Source organism: Schistocerca serialis, unplaced genomic scaffold (assembly GCF_023864345.2).
Source record: "Schistocerca serialis cubense isolate TAMUIC-IGC-003099 unplaced genomic scaffold, iqSchSeri2.2 HiC_scaffold_1437, whole genome shotgun sequence".
In the NCBI taxonomy this organism is placed as follows: Eukaryota; Metazoa; Arthropoda; class Insecta; order Orthoptera; family Acrididae; genus Schistocerca; species Schistocerca serialis.
In genome coordinates this window covers 154,727-167,109 of record NW_026047666.1, presented here as the reverse complement: position 1 = coordinate 167,109, position 12,383 = coordinate 154,727, and positions in this window count along the sequence as shown.

Sequence of the window (12,383 nt, the reverse complement as noted above, 5' to 3'; positions counted from 1 at the left end):
GTTTGTATTTGCGTCTTTGAGTGCGTTTTTGCCTGGGACAGTAAGGTCGTATCGAGGTGAAATTTGTATGACGTACTGAGGTCGGTGGTCTCTTGGCGGTGTCAAAGTTTTAAGATTTGAAGTGAGGGCATCGAGGAGTTTCGGACGTTTATGCAGCGTATTTTGAGACGATGAGAAGAGACGCGCCGCGCCGCGCCGCCTGGCCCAGTGAGCGTAGTTTGCTTTGATATAGGACCGTGTGGGGACGTAAAAAAATACTAGTTTCCACAGTAGAATGAAAGGAGAGTATCATAAAGTGGTTAATGTGTAATTACATGTGACGAAGAAGTAGCTTTTGCGTGGGTTTGTGTAATCTGTTTTTCTTTTCGGTTTGCATTTGCGTCTTTGAGTGCGTTTTTGCCTGGGACAGTAAGGTCGTATCGAGGTGAAATTTGTATGACGTACTGAGGTCGGTGGTCTCTTGGCGGTGTCAAAGTTTTAAGATTTGAAGTGAGGGCATCGAGGAGTTTCGGACGTTTATGCAGCGTATTTTGAGACGATGAGAAGAGACGCGCCGCGCCGCCCCGCCTGTCCCAGTAAGTGTAGTTTGCTTTGATATAGGACCGTTTGGCGACGTAAAAAAATACTAGTTTCCACAGTGGAATGAAAGGAGAGTAACGGAAAGTGTTTAATTTGCAAGTACATCAGACGAAAAAGTAGCTTTTGCGCGAGTTTGTGTGATCCGTTTTTCGGTTTGTATTTGCGTCTTTGAGTGCGTTTTTGCCTGGGACAGTAAGGTCGTATCGAGGTGAAATTTGTATGACGTACTGAGGTCGGTGGTCTCTTGGCGGTGTCAAAGTTTTAAGATTTGAAGTGAGGGCATCGAGGAGTTTCGGACGTTTATGCAGCGTATTTTGAGACGATGAGAAGAGACGCGCCGCGCCGCGCCGCCTGGCCCAGTGAGCGTAGTTTGCTTTGATATAGGACCGTGTGGGGACGTAAAAAAATACTAGTTTCCACAGTAGAATGAAAGGAGAGTATCGGAAAGTGGTTAATGTGTAATTACATGTGACGAAGAAGTAGCTTTTGCGTGGGTTTGTGTAATCTGTTTTTCTTTTCGGTTTGCATTTGCGTCTTTGAGTGCGTTTTTGCCTGGGACAGTAAGGTCGTATCGAGGTGAAATTTGTATGACGTACTGAGGTCGGTGGTCTCTTGGCGGTGTCAAAGTTTTAAGATTTGAAGTGAGGGCATCGAGGAGTTTCGGACGTTTATGCAGCGTATTTTGAGACGATGAGAAGAGACGCGCCGCGCCGCGCCGCCCCGCCTGTCCCAGTAAGTGTAGTTTGCTTTGATATAGGACCGTTTGGCGACGTAAAAAAATACTAGTTTCCACAGTGGAATGAAAGGAGAGTAACGGAAAGTGTTTAATTTGCAAGTACATCAGACGAAAAAGTAGCTTTTGCGCGAGTTTGTGTGATCCGTTTTTCGGTTTGTATTTGCGTCTTTGAGTGCGTTTTTGCCTGGGACAGTAAGGTCGTATCGAGGTGAAATTTGTATGACGTACTGAGGTCGGTGGTCTCTTGGCGGTGTCAAAGTTTTAAGATTTGAAGTGAGGGCATCGAGGAGTTTCGGACGTTTATGCAGCGTATTTTGAGACGATGAGAAGAGACGCGCCGCGCCGCGCCGCCTGGCCCAGTGAGCGTAGTTTGCTTTGATATAGGACCGTGTGGGGACGTAAAAAAATACTAGTTTCCACAGTAGAATGAAAGGAGAGTATCGGAAAGTGGTTAATGTGTAATTACATGTGACGAAGAAGTAGCTTTTGCGTGGGTTTGTGTAATCTGTTTTTCTTTTCGGTTTGCATTTGCGTCTTTGAGTGCGTTTTTGCCTGGGACAGTAAGGTCGTATCGAGGTGAAATTTGTATGACGTACTGAGGTCGGTGGTCTCTTGGCGGTGTCAAAGTTTTAAGATTTGAAGTGAGGGCATCGAGGAGTTTCGGACGTTTATGCAGCGTATTTTGAGACGATGAGAAGAGACGCGCCGCGCCGCGCCGCCCCGCCTGTCCCAGTAAGTGTAGTTTGCTTTGATATAGGACCGTTTGGCGACGTAAAAAAATACTAGTTTCCACAGTGGAATGAAAGGAGAGTAACGGAAAGTGTTTAATTTGCAAGTACATCAGACGAAAAAGTAGCTTTTGCGCGAGTTTGTGTGATCCGTTTTTCGGTTTGTATTTGCGTCTTTGAGTGCGTTTTTGCCTGGGACAGTAAGGTCGTATCGAGGTGAAATTTGTATGACGTACTGAGGTCGGTGGTCTCTTGGCGGTGTCAAAGTTTTAAGATTTGAAGTGAGGGCATCGAGGAGTTTCGGACGTTTATGCAGCGTATTTTGAGACGATGAGAAGAGACGCGCCGCGCCGCGCCGCCTGGCCCAGTGAGCGTAGTTTGCTTTGATATAGGACCGTGTGGGGACGTAAAAAAATACTAGTTTCCACAGTAGAATGAAAGGAGAGTATCGGAAAGTGGTTAATGTGTAATTACATGTGACGAAGAAGTAGCTTTTGCGTGGGTTTGTGTAATCTGTTTTTCTTTTCGGTTTGCATTTGCGTCTTTGAGTGCGTTTTTGCCTGGGACAGTAAGGTCGTATCGAGGTGAAATTTGTATGACGTACTGAGGTCGGTGGTCTCTTGGCGGTGTCAAAGTTTTAAGATTTGAAGTGAGGGCATCGAGGAGTTTCGGACGTTTATGCAGCGTATTTTGAGACGATGAGAAGAGACGCGCCGCGCCGCGCCGCCCCGCCTGTCCCAGTAAGTGTAGTTTGCTTTGATATAGGACCGTTTGGCGACGTAAAAAAATACTAGTTTCCACAGTGGAATGAAAGGAGAGTAACGGAAAGTGTTTAATTTGCAAGTACATCAGACGAAAAAGTAGCTTTTGCGCGAGTTTGTGTGATCCGTTTTTCGGTTTGTATTTGCGTCTTTGAGTGCGTTTTTGCCTGGGACAGTAAGGTCGTATCGAGGTGAAATTTGTATGACGTACTGAGGTCGGTGGTCTCTTGGCGGTGTCAAAGTTTTAAGATTTGAAGTGAGGGCATCGAGGAGTTTCGGACGTTTATGCAGCGTATTTTGAGACGATGAGAAGAGACGCGCCGCGCCGCGCCGCCTGGCCCAGTGAGCGTAGTTTGCTTTGATATAGGACCGTGTGGGGACGTAAAAAAATACTAGTTTCCACAGTAGAATGAAAGGAGAGTATCGGAAAGTGGTTAATGTGTAATTACATGTGACGAAGAAGTAGCTTTTGCGTGGGTTTGTGTAATCTGTTTTTCTTTTCGGTTTGCATTTGCGTCTTTGAGTGCGTTTTTGCCTGGGACAGTAAGGTCGTATCGAGGTGAAATTTGTATGACGTACTGAGGTCGGTGGTCTCTTGGCGGTGTCAAAGTTTTAAGATTTGAAGTGAGGGCATCGAGGAGTTTCGGACGTTTATGCAGCGTATTTTGAGACGATGAGAAGAGACGCGCCGCGCCGCGCCGCGCCGCCTGTCCCAGTAAGTGTAGTTTGCTTTGATATAGGACCGTTTGGCGACGTAAAAAAATACTAGTTTCCACAGTGGAATGAAAGGAGAGTAACGGAAAGTGTTTAATTTGCAAGTACATCAGACGAAAAAGTAGCTTTTGCGCGAGTTTGTGTGATCCGTTTTTCGGTTTGTATTTGCGTCTTTGAGTGCGTTTTTGCCTGGGACAGTAAGGTCGTATCGAGGTGAAATTTGTATGACGTACTGAGGTCGGTGGTCTCTTGGCGGTGTCAAAGTTTTAAGATTTGAAGTGAGGGCATCGAGGAGTTTCGGACGTTTATGCAGCGTATTTTGAGACGATGAGAAGAGACGCGCCGCGCCGCGCCGCCTGGCCCAGTGAGCGTAGTTTGCTTTGATATAGGACCGTGTGGGGACGTAAAAAAATACTAGTTTCCACAGTAGAATGAAAGGAGAGTATCGGAAAGTGGTTAATGTGTAATTACATGTGACGAAGAAGTAGCTTTTGCGTGGGTTTGTGTAATCTGTTTTTCTTTTCGGTTTGCATTTGCGTCTTTGAGTGCGTTTTTGCCTGGGACAGTAAGGTCGTATCGAGGTGAAATTTGTATGACGTACTGAGGTCGGTGGTCTCTTGGCGGTGTCAAAGTTTTAAGATTTGAAGTGAGGGCATCGAGGAGTTTCGGACGTTTATGCAGCGTATTTTGAGACGATGAGAAGAGACGCGCCGCGCCGCCCCGCCTGTCCCAGTAAGTGTAGTTTGCTTTGATATAGGACCGTTTGGCGACGTAAAAAAATACTAGTTTCCACAGTGGAATGAAAGGAGAGTAACGGAAAGTGTTTAATTTGCAAGTACATCAGACGAAAAAGTAGCTTTTGCGCGAGTTTGTGTGATCCGTTTTTCGGTTTGTATTTGCGTCTTTGAGTGCGTTTTTGCCTGGGACAGTAAGGTCGTATCGAGGTGAAATTTGTATGACGTACTGAGGTCGGTGGTCTCTTGGCGGTGTCAAAGTTTTAAGATTTGAAGTGAGGGCATCGAGGAGTTTCGGACGTTTATGCAGCGTATTTTGAGACGATGAGAAGAGACGCGCCGCGCCGCGCCGCCTGGCCCAGTGAGCGTAGTTTGCTTTGATATAGGACCGTGTGGGGACGTAAAAAAATACTAGTTTCCACAGTAGAATGAAAGGAGAGTATCGGAAAGTGGTTAATGTGTAATTACATGTGACGAAGAAGTAGCTTTTGCGTGGGTTTGTGTAATCTGTTTTTCTTTTCGGTTTGCATTTGCGTCTTTGAGTGCGTTTTTGCCTGGGACAGTAAGGTCGTATCGAGGTGAAATTTGTATGACGTACTGAGGTCGGTGGTCTCTTGGCGGTGTCAAAGTTTTAAGATTTGAAGTGAGGGCATCGAGGAGTTTCGGACGTTTATGCAGCGTATTTTGAGACGATGAGAAGAGACGCGCCGCGCCGCGCCGCGCCGCCTGTCCCAGTAAGTGTAGTTTGCTTTGATATAGGACCGTTTGGCGACGTAAAAAAATACTAGTTTCCACAGTGGAATGAAAGGAGAGTAACGGAAAGTGTTTAATTTGCAAGTACATCAGACGAAAAAGTAGCTTTTGCGCGAGTTTGTGTGATCCGTTTTTCGGTTTGTATTTGCGTCTTTGAGTGCGTTTTTGCCTGGGACAGTAAGGTCGTATCGAGGTGAAATTTGTATGACGTACTGAGGTCGGTGGTCTCTTGGCGGTGTCAAAGTTTTAAGATTTGAAGTGAGGGCATCGAGGAGTTTCGGACGTTTATGCAGCGTATTTTGAGACGATGAGAAGAGACGCGCCGCGCCGCGCCGCCTGGCCCAGTGAGCGTAGTTTGCTTTGATATAGGACCGTGTGGGGACGTAAAAAAATACTAGTTTCCACAGTAGAATGAAAGGAGAGTATCGGAAAGTGGTTAATGTGTAATTACATGTGACGAAGAAGTAGCTTTTGCGTGGGTTTGTGTAATCTGTTTTTCTTTTCGGTTTGCATTTGCGTCTTTGAGTGCGTTTTTGCCTGGGACAGTAAGGTCGTATCGAGGTGAAATTTGTATGACGTACTGAGGTCGGTGGTCTCTTGGCGGTGTCAAAGTTTTAAGATTTGAAGTGAGGGCATCGAGGAGTTTCGGACGTTTATGCAGCGTATTTTGAGACGATGAGAAGAGACGCGCCGCGCCGCGCCGCGCCGCCTGTCCCAGTAAGTGTAGTTTGCTTTGATATAGGACCGTTTGGCGACGTAAAAAAAATACTAGTTTCCACAGTGGAATGAAAGGAGAGTAACGGAAAGTGTTTAATTTGCAAGTACATCAGACGAAAAAGTAGCTTTTGCGCGAGTTTGTGTGATCCGTTTTTCGGTTTGTATTTGCGTCTTTGAGTGCGTTTTTGCCTGGGACAGTAAGGTCGTATCGAGGTGAAATTTGTATGACGTACTGAGGTCGGTGGTCTCTTGGCGGTGTCAAAGTTTTAAGATTTGAAGTGAGGGCATCGAGGAGTTTCGGACGTTTATGCAGCGTATTTTGAGGACGATGAGAAGAGACGCGCCGCGCCGCGCCGCCTGGCCCAGTGAGCGTAGTTTGCTTTGATATAGGACCGTGTGGGGACGTAAAAAAATACTAGTTTCCACAGTAGAATGAAAGGAGAGTATCGGAAAGTGGTTAATGTGTAATTACATGTGACGAAGAAGTAGCTTTTGCGTGGGTTTGTGTAATCTGTTTTTCTTTTCGGTTTGCATTTGCGTCTTTGAGTGCGTTTTTGCCTGGGACAGTAAGGTCGTATCGAGGTGAAATTTGTATGACGTACTGAGGTCGGTGGTCTCTTGGCGGTGTCAAAGTTTTAAGATTTGAAGTGAGGGCATCGAGGAGTTTCGGACGTTTATGCAGCGTATTTTGAGACGATGAGAAGAGACGCCGCGCCGCGCCGCGCCGCCTGTCCCAGTAAGTGTAGTTTGCTTTGATATAGGACCGTTTGGCGACGTAAAAAAATACTAGTTTCCACAGTGGAATGAAAGGAGAGTAACGGAAAGTGTTTAATTTGCAAGTACATCAGACGAAAAAGTAGCTTTTGCGCGAGTTTGTGTGATCCGTTTTTCGGTTTGTATTTGCGTCTTTGAGTGCGTTTTTGCCTGGGACAGTAAGGTCGTATCGAGGTGAAATTTGTATGACGTACTGAGGTCGGTGGTCTCTTGGCGGTGTCAAAGTTTTAAGATTTGAAGTGAGGGCATCGAGGAGTTTCGGACGTTTATGCAGCGTATTTTGAGACGATGAGAAGAGACGCGCCGCGCCGCGCCGCCTGGCCCAGTGAGCGTAGTTTGCTTTGATATAGGACCGTGTGGGGACGTAAAAAAATACTAGTTTCCACAGTAGAATGAAAGGAGAGTATCGGAAAGTGGTTAATGTGTAATTACATGTGACGAAGAAGTAGCTTTTGCGTGGGTTTGTGTAATCTGTTTTTCTTTTCGGTTTGCATTTGCGTCTTTGAGTGCGTTTTTGCCTGGGACAGTAAGGTCGTATCGAGGTGAAATTTGTATGACGTACTGAGGTCGGTGGTCTCTTGGCGGTGTCAAAGTTTTAAGATTTGAAGTGAGGGCATCGAGGAGTTTCGGACGTTTATGCAGCGTATTTTGAGACGATGAGAAGAGACGCGCCGCGCCGCGCCGCGCCGCCTGTCCCAGTAAGTGTAGTTTGCTTTGATATAGGACCGTTTGGCGACGTAAAAAAATACTAGTTTCCACAGTGGAATGAAAGGAGAGTAACGGAAAGTGTTTAATTTGCAAGTACATCAGACGAAAAAGTAGCTTTTGCGCGAGTTTGTGTGATCCGTTTTTCGGTTTGTATTTGCGTCTTTGAGTGCGTTTTTGCCTGGGACAGTAAGGTCGTATCGAGGTGAAATTTGTATGACGTACTGAGGTCGGTGGTCTCTTGGCGGTGTCAAAGTTTTAAGATTTGAAGTGAGGGCATCGAGGAGTTTCGGACGTTTATGCAGCGTATTTTGAGACGATGAGAAGAGACGCGCCGCGCCGCGCCGCGCCGCCTGTCCCAGTAAGTGTAGTTTGCTTTGATATAGGACCGTTTGGCGACGTAAAAAAATACTAGTTTCCACAGTGGAATGAAAGGAGAGTAACGGAAAGTGTTTAATTTGCAAGTACATCAGACGAAAAAGTAGCTTTTGCGCGAGATTGTGTGATCCGTTTTTCGGTTTGTATTTGCGTCTTTGAGTGCGTTTTTGCCTGGGACAGTAAGGTCGTATCGAGGTGAAATTTGTATGACGTACTGAGGTCGGTGGTCTCTTGGCGGTGTCAAAGTTTTAAGATTTGAAGTGAGGGCATCGAGGAGTTTCGGACGTTTATGCAGCGTATTTTGAGACGATGAGAAGAGACGCGCCGCGCCGCGCCGCCTGGCCCAGTGAGCGTAGTTTGCTTTGATATAGGACCGTGTGGGGACGTAAAAAAATACTAGTTTCCACAGTAGAATGAAAGGAGAGTATCGGAAAGTGGTTAATGTGTAATTACATGTGACGAAGAAGTAGCTTTTGCGTGGGTTTGTGTAATCTGTTTTTCTTTTCGGTTTGCATTTGCGTCTTTGAGTGCGTTTTTGCCTGGGACAGTAAGGTCGTATCGAGGTGAAATTTGTATGACGTACTGAGGTCGGTGGTCTCTTGGCGGTGTCAAAGTTTTAAGATTTGAAGTGAGGGCATCGAGGAGTTTCGGACGTTTATGCAGCGTATTTTGAGACGATGAGAAGAGACGCGCCGCGCCGCGCCGCGCCGCCTGTCCCAGTAAGTGTAGTTTGCTTTGATATAGGACCGTTTGGCGACGTAAAAAAATACTAGTTTCCACAGTGGAATGAAAGGAGAGTAACGGAAAGTGTTTAATTTGCAAGTACATCAGACGAAAAAGTAGCTTTTGCGCGAGTTTGTGTGATCCGTTTTTCGGTTTGTATTTGCGTCTTTGAGTGCGTTTTTGCCTGGGACAGTAAGGTCGTATCGAGGTGAAATTTGTATGACGTACTGAGGTCGGTGGTCTCTTGGCGGTGTCAAAGTTTTAAGATTTGAAGTGAGGGCATCGAGGAGTTTCGGACGTTTATGCAGCGTATTTTGAGACGATGAGAAGAGACGCGCCGCGCCGCGCCGCGCCGCCTGTCCCAGTAAGTGTAGTTTGCTTTGATATAGGACCGTTTGGCGACGTAAAAAAATACTAGTTTCCACAGTGGAATGAAAGGAGAGTAACGGAAAGTGTTTAATTTGCAAGTACATCAGACGAAAAAGTAGCTTTTGCGCGAGTTTGTGTGATCCGTTTTTCGGTTTGTATTTGCGTCTTTGAGTGCGTTTTTGCCTGGGACAGTAAGGTCGTATCGAGGTGAAATTTGTATGACGTACTGAGGTCGGTGGTCTCTTGGCGGTGTCAAAGTTTTAAGATTTGAAGTGAGGGCATCGAGGAGTTTCGGACGTTTATGCAGCGTATTTTGAGACGATGAGAAGAGACGCGCCGCGCCGCGCCGCCCCGCCTGTCCCAGTAAGTGTAGTTTGCTTTGATATAGGACCGTTTGGCGACGTAAAAAAATACTAGTTTCCACAGTGGAATGAAAGGAGAGTAACGGAAAGTGTTTAATTTGCAAGTACATCAGACGAAAAAGTAGCTTTTGCGCGAGTTTGTGTGATCCGTTTTTCGGTTTGTATTTGCGTCTTTGAGTGCGTTTTTGCCTGGGACAGTAAGGTCGTATCGAGGTGAAATTTGTATGACGTACTGAGGTCGGTGGTCTCTTGGCGGTGTCAAAGTTTTAAGATTTGAAGTGAGGGCATCGAGGAGTTTCGGACGTTTATGCAGCGTATTTTGAGACGATGAGAAGAGACGCGCCGCGCCGCGCCGCCTGGCCCAGTGAGCGTAGTTTGCTTTGATATAGGACCGTGTGGGGACGTAAAAAAATACTAGTTTCCACAGTAGAATGAAAGGAGAGTATCGGAAAGTGGTTAATGTGTAATTACATGTGACGAAGAAGTAGCTTTTGCGTGGGTTTGTGTAATCTGTTTTTCTTTTCGGTTTGCATTTGCGTCTTTGAGTGCGTTTTTGCCTGGGACAGTAAGGTCGTATCGAGGTGAAATTTGTATGACGTACTGAGGTCGGTGGTCTCTTGGCGGTGTCAAAGTTTTAAGATTTGAAGTGAGGGCATCGAGGAGTTTCGGACGTTTATGCAGCGTATTTTGAGACGATGAGAAGAGACGCGCCGCGCCGCGCCGCGCCGCCTGTCCCAGTAAGTGTAGTTTGCTTTGATATAGGACCGTTTGGCGACGTAAAAAAATACTAGTTTCCACAGTGGAATGAAAGGAGAGTAACGGAAAGTGTTTAATTTGCAAGTACATCAGACGAAAAAGTAGCTTTTGCGCGAGTTTGTGTGATCCGTTTTTCGGTTTGTATTTGCGTCTTTGAGTGCGTTTTTGCCTGGGACAGTAAGGTCGTATCGAGGTGAAATTTGTATGACGTACTGAGGTCGGTGGTCTCTTGGCGGTGTCAAAGTTTTAAGATTTGAAGTGAGGGCATCGAGGAGTTTCGGACGTTTATGCAGCGTATTTTGAGACGATGAGAAGAGACGCGCCGCGCCGCGCCGCGCCGCCTGTCCCAGTAAGTGTAGTTTGCTTTGATATAGGACCGTTTGGCGACGTAAAAAAATACTAGTTTCCACAGTGGAATGAAAGGAGAGTAACGGAAAGTGTTTAATTTGCAAGTACATCAGACGAAAAAGTAGCTTTTGCGCGAGTTTGTGTGATCCGTTTTTCGGTTTGTATTTGCGTCTTTGAGTGCGTTTTTGCCTGGGACAGTAAGGTCGTATCGAGGTGAAATTTGTATGACGTACTGAGGTCGGTGGTCTCTTGGCGGTGTCAAAGTTTTAAGATTTGAAGTGAGGGCATCGAGGAGTTTCGGACGTTTATGCAGCGTATTTTGAGACGATGAGAAGAGACGCGCCGCGCCGCGCCGCCCCGCCTGTCCCAGTAAGTGTAGTTTGCTTTGATATAGGACCGTTTGGCGACGTAAAAAAATACTAGTTTCCACAGTGGAATGAAAGGAGAGTAACGGAAAGTGTTTAATTTGCAAGTACATCAGACGAAAAAGTAGCTTTTGCGCGAGTTTGTGTGATCCGTTTTTCGGTTTGTATTTGCGTCTTTGAGTGCGTTTTTGCCTGGGACAGTAAGGTCGTATCGAGGTGAAATTTGTATGACGTACTGAGGTCGGTGGTCTCTTGGCGGTGTCAAAGTTTTAAGATTTGAAGTGAGGGCATCGAGGAGTTACGGACGTTTATGCAGCGTATTTTGAGACGATGAGAAGAGACGCGCCGCCTGTCCCAGTAAGTGTAGTTTGCTTTGATATAGGACCGTTTGGCGACGTAAAAAAATACTAGTTTCCACAGTGGAATGAAAGGAGAGTAACGGAAAGTGTTTAATTTGCAAGTACATCAGACGAAAAAGTAGCTTTTGCGCGAGTTTGTGTGATCCGTTTTTCGGTTTGTATTTGCGTCTTTGAGTGCGTTTTTGCCTGGGACAGTAAGGTCGTATCGAGGTGAAATTTGTATGACGTACTGAGGTCGGTGGTCTCTTGGCGGTGTCAAAGTTTTAAGATTTGAAGTGAGGGCATCGAGGAGTTTCGGACGTTTATGCAGCGTATTTTGAGACGATGAGAAGAGACGCGCCGCGCCGCGCCGCCTGGCCCAGTGAGCGTAGTTTGCTTTGATATAGGACCGTGTGGGGACGTAAAAAAATACTAGTTTCCACAGTAGAATGAAAGGAGAGTATCGGAAAGTGGTTAATGTGTAATTACATGTGACGAAGAAGTAGCTTTTGCGTGGGTTTGTGTAATCTGTTTTTCTTTTCGGTTTGCATTTGCGTCTTTGAGTGCGTTTTTGCCTGGGACAGTAAGGTCGTATCGAGGTGAAATTTGTATGACGTACTGAGGTCGGTGGTCTCTTGGCGGTGTCAAAGTTTTAAGATTTGAAGTGAGGGCATCGAGGAGTTTCGGACGTTTATGCAGCGTATTTTGAGACGATGAGAAGAGACGCGCCGCGCCGCGCCGCCCCGCCTGTCCCAGTAAGTGTAGTTTGCTTTGATATAGGACCGTTTGGCGACGTAAAAAAATACTAGTTTCCACAGTGGAATGAAAGGAGAGTAACGGAAAGTGTTTAATTTGCAAGTACATCAGACGAAAAAGTAGCTTTTGCGCGAGTTTGTGTGATCCGTTTTTCGGTTTGTATTTGCGTCTTTGAGTGCGTTTTTGCCTGGGACAGTAAGGTCGTATCGAGGTGAAATTTGTATGACGTACTGAGGTCGGTGGTCTCTTGGCGGTGTCAAAGTTTTAAGATTTGAAGTGAGGGCATCGAGGAGTTACGGACGTTTATGCAGCGTATTTTGAGACGATGAGAAGAGACGCGCCGCCTGTCCCAGTAAGTGTAGTTTGCTTTGATATAGGACCGTTTGGCGACGTAAAAAAATACTAGTTTCCACAGTGGAATGAAAGGAGAGTAACGGAAAGTGTTTAATTTGCAAGTACATCAGACGAAAAAGTAGCTTTTGCGCGAGTTTGTGTGATCCGTTTTTCGGTTTGTATTTGCGTCTTTGAGTGCGTTTTTGCCTGGGACAGTAAGGTCGTATCGAGGTGAAATTTGTATGACGTACTGAGGTCGGTGGTCTCTTGGCGGTGTCAAAGTTTTAAGATTTGAAGTGAGGGCATCGAGGAGTTTCGGACGTTTATGCAGCGTATTTTGAGACGATGAGAGAGACGCGCCGCGCCGCGCCGCCTGGCCCAGTGAGCGTAGTTTGCTTTGATATAGGACCGTGTGGGGACGTAAAAAAATACTAGTTTCCACAGTAGAATGAAA